The 13,575-nt window shown below is 44.3% G+C and overlaps 1 long non-coding RNA gene across 1 annotated transcript; it reads left to right on the top strand.

Annotated features, from left to right (window-relative positions):
• The first annotated feature begins 4,611 nt into the window (after nucleotides 1-4,611).
• On the top strand, nucleotides 4,612-8,065 carry LOC142558072 (uncharacterized). The gene is made up of 3 exons (XR_012822945.1): nucleotides 4,612-4,719; nucleotides 5,719-5,850; nucleotides 7,720-8,065. It is a non-coding gene; the product is annotated as an uncharacterized LOC142558072 (long non-coding RNA).
• The last annotated feature ends 5,510 nt before the right edge of the window (nucleotides 8,066-13,575 follow it).

A 13,575-nucleotide genomic window follows, 5' to 3' on the forward strand; every position in this document is an offset into this window, starting at 1 on the left:
GATGCAGTCTGATGGGTGCCGAGTGAAAAAAAAGCGTTGAGCGTCATTTATGTGCATGTAACGCCCCATGGATGGCAGAAATAATCGCAGAACCCTCCCCTGCGACGTCCTCTGAAACGACTCTCTGATATTCTGAAGCGCAAATATTTATATTTTCAATTCCACTTGTAATAAACCTATCCAGAATATATAGAGAAGAAAGCGGGCTAACCGAGGTGCCCGTTTTATTAGTCAAGTTTTATTATTAGATAATATCGAGTTATTGAATCAAATATTTTAAACAGGTTGTGGATTTTCGCCCTGCCCCCTCCCACGGCAAGAAAAATATTACTACCACTGGCACATCTTTTTAGAGGCTTTGTACTATTATAATATGAGCTTAAATAATCAGTCAGGCCTCCATCTCGCGATCTTGAGGAAAACAGTATCGGCCCAAGGGCTGCCTCCGATACTGGCGCAGTGGGCATTTTGAGGCCACGTATATCATGCACCATTCCCAATGTTCGAATAAAGAACAAGACAAACGCAAAATGTAATAGCCTTTTAACATAAATTCACATCACTACGGCGTGCTAGATGCCTTGATGCCATTTTGCGTAAGGAGAAGCGGCCGCTTAATATCCATACGGCGTATACATTCTGCATATAACATGTGCGCTGGCAAACGTGAGAGCAAGAGAACCCGCACGCGTATTTCCAATTGCTATAGTAAGTACAGCGGGGTGTGAATTTGCGGAGACGACGGACGTTTGCGCGCATACGCGAGTAAGAGCGGGTGCGAAAGAGGAAATGAGGGGATTTTTGCTCGTTTAATATACGACTCTACCTACACACTAAACATTTTTACACCCTTATGGGTGTTGGGATGGGTGCTTTCTGCATTTACACCCACGTCCACACCCTCTTAGCGCCCTTTTCGGTCAAAACACCCTATCACAAGGGTGTATACCACACATAAGGTGCGACTTTGCTAGAAGAAGGGTGTTAAATCAGCGACTGAAGGGTGTTGAACGCATTGATGCATAAACCTAAGTAACGTGTACACGTCCACGCATTGAGCAAGGCGTGTATGTGTTGCATTTTTAATGCGAAAGCATTTTATGGACTTTCAGGTAGGAAAGATGGCGTTCTCCGCAACAACCATCCATACGGGACCCTGCTCATGCCAATGTTGTCATTTCCCTTGAAAGCATTCAGAACCGCGCCGACTTTTATTCTCTCAAATTATTTACGTCATTCTAGCGTCACGTCCATGAAAAGAACAATAGGTCAATCTGACCTTTGGTTACGTCGTAGGTACCTTCTTCTCTGTATTTTTCATAGAATATGGTACTTCAACCCTTCTCTTAAAATATTTTCACCCCACCAAGTTATATCTCGTCTAGCATGGACCATCAACACAAAATTCATGTGCAATTCTTCCTTTTTGCCAAGAACAGCCACTGAATGGAACCGCCTTTCCGCCTCCACAGTCTCAATTTGTGACACCACTAATTCAACATCGCTGTTCAAAGTGTCTTACAGTTTGATTTTCTATTCTTACCCTGCACTGCAAATATTGTATACTTTCATCCCTTCTTTCTGTTGTATCTACTAGGCCTTGAAAGTATGTAAAATAAAGCAATAAAATGTGACGTCATCAGCGTCTTGTATGACGTCAGTAGTGATACAGAAGGTAGTAAATAGAACAACGTTAATTATGAGCAATTATGGGTCAATAATGTGTATTAGGGTGGAATAAATTCGGTTAAGGTTCGTACAAACTGTAGCAAGGTGGATTGCGGCAGATGAAGGTAGAATTGTAAAGGACACGTGACAATGTAGGACGTATCACGGTCACGTGGTAATTGCAAGTGTACATCCATGAAGTCATTAAGTTCCTAAGTGACTGCCCATCTTTTTCTAGGATTCTGATGTTACTGGCATGACAGCCACTCCAAAATGTATCATTGAGAAAATGTACGCACTTTCACTTACAATTTAATTATCACTATATTTTGTGCTCACAATTATATTATCATGCAATTAAACACTTCTAAGACAAACTGCAATAGCAGAATGAAAACGCGCGAGCAACCTGCACAATTCTGCACGAATGTTTCGGTGTCCTTAAAAGCCCAACAAAAAGTGGCGAAATTAAAGAGGCTGTGTGGATACATTGCTGAACAAACAGGGACGTGCTGTTAGACGAGCCTCTGCTGTACAATGGCATCAACGCACAATTTGCTTGGTGAAGCCATAACGAAGACATTTAAAGCGGCGAGATCACGCTGGAAGTTCTCAAATCCGAATCTCCACGTACCTTGCCTAAGTTATTCAGAGTTTTACTAAGCTGCTGGTCTGCTTTCTAAGCGCATCCTCGGACACAGTTTGTAAGGCTCAGCCTATATATTAGGGGCTGGTGTCGTCAAAGCTGTAATTGCTTATCCACAGCATACGCTCTTACAAACACATTCTTTAGTCGCCTCATGAATGCTTACGCGTCGCTGTCGCACGACCAAGATGTGAGGGTCTTTATCGAGCCAGGATATCGCTGTAACTACGCTGTGAGCTCGCAAGGTTCCTTCGTTCGGACGCAGCAAATAATCTAATCGCACCAGCAGAAGAGCGCCGATCGTCTCGCTCACGGTCCCCATTTTTGTACTGTACCCTTAGTCATGCAGCACAGACTGCGCCCCCCCCCCAAAAAAAAATGCTCGGCACAAAACGTAGTAACAACTACCCGCCTCACCGCTCAAGTTGGGAACCAGAACGAAGCAGCAACAACATAGAGTTTCTCACTATAACACCTAGAGGGTAATCTGGCGCCACCGTCTATGGGAGTTTCTTAAGGGGGCACCGTGCCGTCATGGAATCGCGGTATATGTGTCTGCGAGGCTCGTGTTGGCTGGTGTTGTAAGAGGCTTCGTCTAAAACGTGGATATGGCTACGCAAATAACGCGTTCTCAAAGTAAAATCTTCATAAAATGTTTCCATTCACGCATATTACATCTTTACTCACCCACGATGCATGACCAAGCGAAGAAATGCAAGAACAGACGACCAACTGTTTCAAAGCGGGCGCGAACCTTGTCGTCTGTCCTCCAACTTTAGCGGCCCGCTGATACTTTTTACGTAACATGTAGTCGTACACAGAATAACAAGTTCTCATAGTTAAACAAAACATGTTTTCGCGTAATAATAAAGCTTAAACAGCTTTTTACGTGCTGTTCTAGTAGAAAATGAATCATTGTGACAGACGGAACGGTACTTGCCAAGCGCGTCTTCAAGGTGTCCTGTCTCTGCGAGAACGATGCCAATCCGAATCCACAATATACCGGCATTCCCATGCATACCACAGCGCAGCAGCGCCAGATTCCCCTCTAGGTAATGTAGTGAGAAATTCTATGAGCAGCAAACAGGCGGCCATACGAGCAAGCAAACCTGTCAGAATAAACGTTCAATTTGCGCGGCCGCCCCCTGCCCAATGAAAAGCGACCGGAAGTGACGGGAGGACGCTGTACAGTCACATGCCGTCACTTCGGCGCGTGGCAGGACGGGAAGGCGGAAGCTACGCCATTATTGCATTCTCTCGCTATATGAAATGCGTTCGCGTCTCGCGCTGTGCGAAATAATTTTACACGTGTGATTAGTTTTGTGCGCGGTGTAGAAAAAGGTGTGGCCCGCGCTTTGTGTGTTACTCGTGCTCCACTTCAAAGCAAAGCGTTCGTACGCACTGGAAGATGGATCCACGGACGCTGAGACGAGCAGTTGCAATGTGCCCTGTGTCGGCGGTCGGTAGTACTGCCATAATGGGAATTTTCAGGGAAACGCCCATTTATTTGGTATTTCTTTGGTGGGTTACGTGTTTTTGTTCGCTCTAGAAGTTTCTTACTGTGATCTCGTAGCATAATTCACTAATGTAAGAGCAAGAGCAGCTGCACTCCTAGTAGGGCAAGTTAACTACCATCGCGCCCCTTCTTATATCGGGCGCGGTGCGCCTGCATAGTTACGCTTTGTTTCTCAGCGCTTGAACGTTCGTAGATGTGATTCTTTTGTGCGTTCAGCGTGGCTTCTTGTAATGTGGTCGACCACTTTTGCGTCGCGTAGAAAAAGGACGACTGACTTTGCCACCTTTCGAAAGAACTGGCGCGGTATTGGTTCTCCCTGATGCAGTCGCGTGCTGCTGTTGCTGCTTGCCGGGCGCCTTTAGCATGTTTTCGGCTCGTTTTGTCTGTGCGTGTGTGCGTGCTCGCGCTCGGCTCGATTCGTGTGTGCGCGTGCGCTCAGCTCGCTTTGTGTGCGTGCGTGTGTGTGTGTGTGCGCGCGCGCGCGCGCGCGCGCGCGCGTGCTGTACATGCCGGTTTGTATGGGCCGGCGTGCTTGCGTGTGTCTAGTGCGTACGTGTTTTGTGAGCTTGTTTCTGTGTGGGTCGCTGTGTGTGCGTGCACGTGATAGCGTGCCTGCCTGCATGTATGTGTGCTTGTTTGTGTTTATCAATGTGCGCGTGCGTGCTTTTGTGTCTGCGCTTTGAGAGTGCGTATATTTGTGTGCGCGCAAGTGCGTTTTGTGTGCGTGCATATGTATTGCATAAGGCCGGTAGAGTTTTACTCGCAATGAAACTCTTCCAATTTGGTGCAGCGAGTGTTGCCGCCTGAAACCCGAGTTTGATTTCAAGCCAACCTGGACAACTGCTGTATGAGGCGCCGTTTCTCAGGAGGATCAGTGGGAAGGCGTCAGGTATACGCTTCCTCCTTTTTCCCTCCTCTGCCCTGATGAATTGATATCCTTGATTGTTATTCTAAAGGGAACGTTACATCCAGAGCATAAATAAATGAATAAGAAATCTGGTAGTGTGTTTCACCATTACACAAATTCTGATCTTAAAGACGTGAATTTCCCATTAGCCCACATTTCCGTTGATACAGACAACCGCTGAAATTGTGAACAGCAGGTTATTCGAGACGTCCTACGTTTATAGCAATTGTCCTCAGGAGCTCCAATGAATTTTGAAAATTTGGAGTGTTGTTGTTGTGCTTTAGAGGTATCATATGCAAGCTTTAGGTCTTTCCTGGTAGTTTGCATGCCCTTCGAGAGCTGTCGCCTATAGCCCTATTGAAATGCGTAACTACAGTTTGGAGAACTGGGGAAGCTGGAAGGCTTGTACTGGCTCTCGAGAAAGTGTTGAAGCTGGAAGTGTAGGTTGAGGAGTTTGGGGTTAGTCACACGAAGGCTTTTTTATGCCTTAGCAGTAGGAGTGTCAAAGGATAAAAAATGCAGTGTGTCAAGCGTGGGAAGCTGCTAATGTGGCAGAGGCTTGTGTGTTTGTTGTGTGTGCGTGTGTGTGTGTGCGCGCGCGCGCATGCATGCGTGCGTGTATGTCAATTCGCTCCTCACAAGGGAGTGTGTGTGTAAGTGAGCTACTTCTTTGCTGGTGCTATTTGCCAAAAATTGGGAAGAAAACACAATGATCAATATAACTTGAAATAATAAGCTATGCAAAGCATGCTGGCAGTGTAGCAACAGCAGCATATAAGCATACAAACGTGCAGCTGTGTGACAATGTTAATGCATGACTGCAACATCTGGAAGGAAGCTTGCTTCTTTTTCAGTAAGCAGCACAAAGTCCACATTTTTTGCTTTTCTCGTGCAAATCAAAGCGAGGCTCATTGCCAGTGATCTTGTCTTTCATTCTATTAGCAGTTGTTTATCTTGAACTTAGAGCGTTGTTTCTCGCAGGTCATGCAGATGATAGCAGCAATTTCACAATGCCCAGCCTTAGTGCCCTCCATCAAGAGCAAGCCACTTGCGTTCGCCTTCAGGCAGATAGATGGTTGATGTCTTCTAGGAAGCAGTTGGGAAGACAACATTGTAAGTAGATATAGGTGTGAAGTTTAATATAGTAAGTCAAGTTATAATTTAAAACTCTGAGGCTCCTTGGCGGCCTAAGCTTGATATTATGTGCAGTTGTGTGTGTTTTTAAATATTGCCGATTGTACTGCATACTGCAGGTATGACTGCTGATCCAAAGCATACACTTGCATTTTCTTGATGGCCTTTCATAATTACGATTTTCTTTGTGCAAGAATATTCACAGACTGGAGCATTCCAGCATGATATTCTTTATTGTGCATTCAGTGCTAATTTCGTATGACCTTCCTGCTACCAATGTTTTTGCAGGAAAGGAATATTTCTTTACTCTATGCAATGAGCTTGTTATTTGCTCGTTGCATTACTCTGCTACCTTTAATTTAATCCCGTATAATTCTCAAAACCTTAAAATTTCAGCTGTTTTTATTTCAAATACAATATCAAAATGCGCCGGATTGCAATCTAGACTGCAAGGGATTTGAAGAAATTACAAGAAACTAGGACCTCTCATGGGTGTTAAAAAACATTTCCGCAGGCATTGCGCCTATTTCTTGTACTGAGCTAGCTGCTCATGAATATTGCAAGCATATGTCATTTCACACAGTTTTGCATGATATAGTAGGCCTATCATTGTCACTAAGCACAACCTTTCCTCATTTGCATCATGAAAATCTGCCTCATGCTTAATTTGGGACAAGTCTTGAAAAATAAATGTTTCATAATTTTGAATCTACACAAAGTATTGGTTTGGGCTTGGCAGTTTTCAGACAACTTGACCATGTTGAACCTAGCCATTACAAGACAAGAAAAAAAAACTTGCACAGAAGGACTCATTCAATCAAATGCAATGCTGTGGTGATTTTCCATGTGGAAAAACGTACTTTTAGGCGGGAGAGGGTGGGTAGCCAATTTGCAACCATAGCGACTCATGCGGGTAGTGGCAACACAGGATGAGAAATGGTTGTGGCTGTGAGGTTCATTGAATATGAACACTTATATACAATTCCCAAAGGTCATAAGTTTATTTAAACTTATGATCTTTGGGAATACTACTTGTCACCATATCGCCAAGCTAACCCATTGAAAGAAAGGGGCCTGCTCTAAGGAAAATAGTTAACCCATGCTAAATTTTCAAGTAAAGTATGCCGAAATGTCAGTTCTTACTAAATTATTAAATAAGAAATACACAATAAATTTCAGTATACAGAAATGGTCTAATAAACTGCATTGGAGAGTTGGAGATTGTTGGGCCGGATGCAGATATTGCAGGGCAAATGAGAATGCCAGTGGGGGTTCGCTCATTTTCATTTTGTGTGCACTCTCTGTAAAACTACTCTTCGTCTCCTAGTGTAATAATGTTGTGTAAAAACAGCCATTTTTAATGTCTTGTGCATGTCAGTCTTAATGTGCCATATCCCGTAAGGTTCTCAGCTGCAGTACTTATAAAGTGTAATGCAGGGATATATTGCAGATTTCATGTCAATTTATATTAAGGTCACATACACACTCTTGGACAAATGTCTGTTGAGAGATGTCATTGGTAGTGTCATTAAATTTAGTTCACTCTTATTTTCTATGGTGAAAAGGCTACTGTAAATTTATTTGCTTTTGCTGCTGTATGTGCCTCGTATTCAAAGTGACATAGTGGTTTAGTGTTCACAGTAAATGCAATTCCTAAATTTGCAAAATAAAAATTTCTCCTACCTTTCACCTGTCTTGCCCAGTTGCTTGAGCTGTGCATTGTTCCCAGTCACATTAATTAAGTTTGTTACTTTCAGGAGCTTGTTGCCTTATCAAATTTTCCACAGTGTACATGTGTAATTGCACAGACTGAACTCTCATGATTCTCTTCTTATTTTGCTAATGCAGGACGCAAGATTCCAGCAATGCCATGCGCTGCATTTATTGGTCAAGATGCTCAGAGAATGGAGTCCCTGCACCTCGTGGTTAACCGTGAACATTTTTTTCTTTTGGCAAGCTAAACGTCATTTGCTGCATCAATTGCATTTTTGCAGCTCAGATGTGTAGTATATTTTTCTAATTTTGAATCAATTAATATTCACTGTGCAGAATAAAAAATGATGTACAGTGGGAAGGACAAGGACTGCGAGAGATGACATACACTGCGCTGACTTCCAACAATATTTTATTGCGTTGCCACATAGTGTGTTTATACACAAGAGGGGTCATGGGGGGCGCAGAAAATGAAAGGCAGTCACAAGGGGTGTTCTAACAGCAAGTAAATGTACTAAGAACATGGTCACGAAAAAAAAATCACAATCTCTATCTGTGGAGATACAAGACTTCACTAGGGGTCAGCGTGATAGAGGGGGAACTAACGCACACACTACCCAATTTCCTGGTGCAATCAGCTTCAATAATGTACCGGGTGAGCTGTGTCTCGCTAGAACTTGCGTATCTTCAAAGAGGGGCATGCAGCGGCAGTCCCGGCAATGAATGTCCAAGTGGCCTTGAACAGTGTTATGGACGTTATAGTGCACTCTTAAACGATCATTTAGGCACCTGCCTGTCCGTCCAACGTATTTACTGCCTCAAAACAGGGGAATATGGTAAACCACATTCGGTGCACATATCGCAAAATCTTTTCTGTGCCTGACAGAGCAAGAACTCTTGACGCGATTTAGGCGCGTTTGCATGCTTACAGAGCTTTGCCAGCTTTTCCGGGGCTGAGAAAAGGACTGGGATTCCTGGAGGTTGCCGAATCCTTTTTTAGCCTATCGGAGACATCATGCACATACGGTAGCACTGCGAACCTGTGTCTTCCAACCGGCTGGTTCCTTGACTGTGCTCATCACGTTTTGTGCCCTTCAGAAGCTGTTCCGCTATGGCTGAAATTAAGGCCAAAGGGTAGCCAACCCAAGAAAGGTGATCAACCTGTGCAGCTATACTATCTTGCATTTCATGTAAGCAAGATTTATTGAGGCTGTTAATGAGGCAAAACTTCACAATACCTCGTTTAACAAGCTTTGAATGTGCAGAGTTAAAGGGCAAGAGTGACTTCTTACTTCTCGGTTCAAAGTACTAGCACACCTGTTTGTTTTCAAGGCACTGCCTGAGATCTAGAAAGCGCAAAGAATCAATGGGGACCTCATTTGTTAGTTCTAGAGGCTGCAGCTCTTAAAGATCTCCAAGTCTCCCAAAGCAGCAGGCTCTAAAGCGTGATCAGTGCAATCAATAAATACGAAGTAGTCGTCCACAAACCTGCACACTTTGACAACATGAGACGCATCCAGGTGACCTTGAATGTTTCAATCATGATTAGCTAGATAAATATCAGTGGCGGCGCCAAGCATGATCCTTCACAATATACAAATAAATGGTGTTTGTATAGGATCATGCCTCACGCCGCAACTATGTGATATTTATCTAGCTCATGATTTCGATATTGAAGGTCACCTAGTGCATCTCCTGTCAAAGTGTGCAGGTTTGTAAATGGCTACCTGGTATTTATTGATTGCACTGATCACGCTTTCGAGCCTGCTGCTTCGGGAGTCTTGGAGATGTTTAAGAAAGCCTCTACAACTAGCGCATGAGGTCCCCATTGATGATTCCTCGCGCTTTGTAGATCTGAGGCTGGTGCTTCGAACCGAGAAGTAAGAAGTCACTCTTGCCCTTTAACTCTGCACACTCAAACCTCGTTAAATGAGGTATTAAAAGTTTTGCATCCTTAACAGCCTCAATAAATCTTGCTCACACGAGATGCAACATAGTCTTGCTGCACAGGTTGATCGCCTTTCTAGAGTTGACTACCCTTTGGCCTTAATTTCAGCCATAGCGGAACAGCTTCTGAGGGGCACAAACTGTGATGAGCCTGCTCAGTCAAGGAACCAGCCGGTTGAAAGACATCGGTTCGCAGTGCCACCGTATGTGCATGATGTCTCCGATAGGCTAAAAAAGATTCGGCAACCTCCAGGAATCACAGTCCTTTTCTCAACCCCGGAAAAGCTGCAAAGCTCTGTAAGTGTGTAAACGCGCCTGGATCGCGTCAGAGTTCTTGCTGTCGGGCACAGAAAATGTTTTGAGATACGCGCAACGAATTTGGTTTACCATATTCCCCTATTTTGAGGCATTAAATACGTTGGATGGACAGGCGGGTGCCTAAATGATCGTTTAAGAGTGCACTATAACGTCCATAACACTGTTCAAGGCCACTTCGGCATCCATTGCCCTGGAACTGGCTGCGTGCCCCTCTTCGAAGATACGGAAGTTTTTGCGAGACACAGGTCATCCGGGAAATTATAGAAGCAAATTTCACCAGAAAACTGGGTAGTGTGTGCGTTAGTGCCCCCTCTATCACGCTGACCCTAGTGAAGTATTGTATTTCATGATAGAAATTGTTTTTTTTTTTTCAGGTGACCACGTGCTTAGTACAATGACTTGCTGTTAGACGCCCCTTGTGACTGATTTTCTGCGCATGCCCGCTCTTGTATACATACACACAATGTGGCAACGCAATAAAATATTATTGGAAGTCAGCGCAGTCTGTCGTCTCTCGCAGACCTTGTAATTCACGCTGTACGTAATTTTTTCTCATTAATTGACAACTATCCCAAGAAAGCACCTTTTTCAGTATATTTATAATGTTTGATACGACCGTTTGCTGGCAAATGTTAACAGTGTGATATTTAACTTGATCTTTTACATGACTGCCTGTGTTCTTTTAGTAACCAGAGTATGGCTAATTTATTAAACCATATTTGCTAATTTGCATACTCACATGCTACAGCAAGCCCTAATCTTGTATTATTGCATCTAAGTGGAAATAATTTAGAAATGTACTATGTATTTTAAAACACTGTCCACCTTTCGTGCTCAGCAAAATCGTTTACTCAACAGTGGTTTGCTTTTATCAGGCCTTCTACTGCACTTTGCACCCACACAATAGCAAATGTGGAATATTCACTCTTGATTTATAGTAAGAAAAGAACCTATTTTCAAACTACATATTGTATACGTACCAGTGCCTTCGGGTTACAAGACAAAAATTTATAGAAACTGGAATTGTAGTTAAAAAATCTGCTACACAGCACCTTAAGCAGAGAGAACTCTCGTTTCACAAAAGAGGGCAAACTATGTAGGCACTAAAAAATTCTACATATTTTTCGTGCTCAAGTAATCTTGTTAGAAAGAGAAAATTAGCAATAATGCTGCTGGCTTAAGCCTCACTTAAAGCACGTCTACGCTTGGAAAGTATTGTTTCAGTTCGAAAAATGTTGGCCAGTTATGCTTATATTGACTTTCCAAACTTTTCATAATGCTTTGCGATTACATTAGCTTACAAAATAACAGGAGTCTTGTGCGTTTGCTCTGCATTTCAATTGCTTCCCTAATTCACCTTTGCAATATCCCTTTTTTTTCAAGGCATCAAAACTTGAATTTTCTTTCATTGAGCCTTATACTGAAAATTTATTCCTTTATGTGGCCCGAAACACTGCGAGGTCAACTCAGGCTCTTTCAGTGCCGCTATACATAGTTTCTTCTCTAATAACAGATTCGATCAATACATATATTTTACATACCTTTGTGGGAAATGTACATGTTCTTGTAGTTACCGATGTGTTTGGTGATTGTGCATGTTTATATTTCCTGTGATTTATGTATATCTTGTACTCTGTATTGCAGCATGCAATAAATATATTTCCATTTTTCTTGAAAATGCAGCATATATCATACCAGTCTGTGTTGCATGTTATGTGGATCTGGAAATCGTGATAACCGTTGGTGTTGATATATGTGCTCAAAAGTGACATTTGCTAGGTTGTATTTGTGCAGCGAAGACAGATTTTGCAATATACACCGTGAATTACTAATATGTAATGTGATCCACACGTGTAGGTCTGTGTGTGCCCATAGAAGCTTCAAGGCCGGCTGTTCGATGGTGCATTTGGTAGCCGAACTTGAACCTTCGGACACACGCGAGAGTTACGCGTGGATCGCTGTACATAGTAGTAATTGAAGGCGTGTACTGCCGAACCTGCCTTCCATACACACTAGAAATAAAAGGGGTACACCCTTCCAACACCCACATAGATGGGTGTTAATATGGACTTGGACCCCCACACCCTAAATTTATTTTGCTGGACACCCTGCCTCTAGGGTGCTATAATGGCACCCCAACTGTAGGGTGTAGACAACAGCACCCTTAGGGTGTTCGTCTGGCGACGAACTGATTTACACCCTTAAGGGTGTTAAAATGTTTAGTGTGTAGGCTCTACGTTGGAGTTTCTTAGCGCGTGTTGTATGCCCTTGTCCCTGGGCGTGCCGGCAGAAGTAATGGGGCGTGGTAGTGCTGAACTTAGCACCGCAAGTGGGTGGCTTGACGCAAATATATTTATTCAATCGTGTTTTTTACTAATTCAAACAACGTGCCATTATTTCGCACTATTGGTGGCGCCTCCAGGACACCAAAGCGGCAACGGGGACATCAAAGCTAGAACCCGGACTGGTCCGTGGGTTGGGGCTCGCAGGTCCGCGAGAGCGGACAGCCCAATTTATACTGCGGTCTAGTTTGTTTACGCTCCACCGCTGGTTGCCCGCGCGGTGAGACAGTAGGCACGGACGCCCCATTTGGTGATTGCTGCGTCTGAAGGGGCAAGGTTCTGACTGGTGTTGTTTAAATCAGGGGTTGCTGTTTTCGTCGCGATGATAGATTGGATTTTTTACAAGCACTGCTCAAGGAGTGCACATGTAACCGGCAAACGGAGGCCTCAGGAGGGCACTTGAGCTTATATTAAAGCAGACGGCGCAGGATACCCAGGGCACCCAAGGCGTAGAGTGGGTATCAAAGCTAGAAGCACGGCGGCCTGTGGGTTGGGGTTGCTGAGGCCGAACCGTGCCAGGGCGTGTTCGCATAAAAAATTGGCTGTCCGCGACAGCGGACAGCCGCTCTTTCGCACGTGCAGCCCCGGAAAGCGCCAACCGACGGACCAGTCCAGGTTCCAGCTTTGCATGGTGTCTCTGTTGCCACTTTGGTGTCCTGGAGGTGCCATCAATAATGTGAAATAACAACACGTTGTTATAATTAGTAAAAAAACACGATTCAGTAACTAGTGACGCTAAGTTCAGCACTACACTACCCCACGACTCCTGCAACATCAGTCAGGACTTCGCCTCTGAAGGTACGCCGGACATATTTTATCGCGTCTGCGGCGCGGGTGCTGAGTCAGTCATCGTTATTGGCGGCCTTTCACTCAATTCAAGCGTGATTGCTAAGGCACTCTGCCTTCTAGATTTTCAACATATGCGGTCAGGGCTCTACTACGGTCGCTACTGTTCCCACAGAAACTTCTGTAGTGTTATTTACAAGGTACATTGCCGGAAGGCGCGACAAAGCTATGATCCGCCACGATTGAGTTAGCACGAGCGCCGCAGGTGAGAGACAGTCTGTCCGACGCAACGGTCACCAAATCAGCCGTCAGTGCCCGTTGCTTCACCTAATTTACTGCGCCAGCAGCCAGCGTCCGAACGCAAACGAACGACCCCACTCCGCAACGCCCGCATGCCTAGGGACAAACGCCTGCATTGAAACCTCCTCCGTAGTGCCTATGCAGAGTAATAAATTCAAGGAGCAAAAGCACCCAGATTTTCTCTCTTGCGCCCGCTCTTACTCGCGCTTGCACGCAGACAGCTGTTGATCCCCCAAATGAACGTCTCATAAGAACCCGGTTGGCTGCATTAGCATAGAAAAGCGAGCAAGTTGGTAAG

The sequence above is a fragment of the Dermacentor variabilis genome, chromosome 9, assembly GCF_050947875.1.
Source record: "Dermacentor variabilis isolate Ectoservices chromosome 9, ASM5094787v1, whole genome shotgun sequence".
NCBI lineage: Eukaryota > Metazoa > Arthropoda > Arachnida > Ixodida > Ixodidae > Dermacentor > Dermacentor variabilis.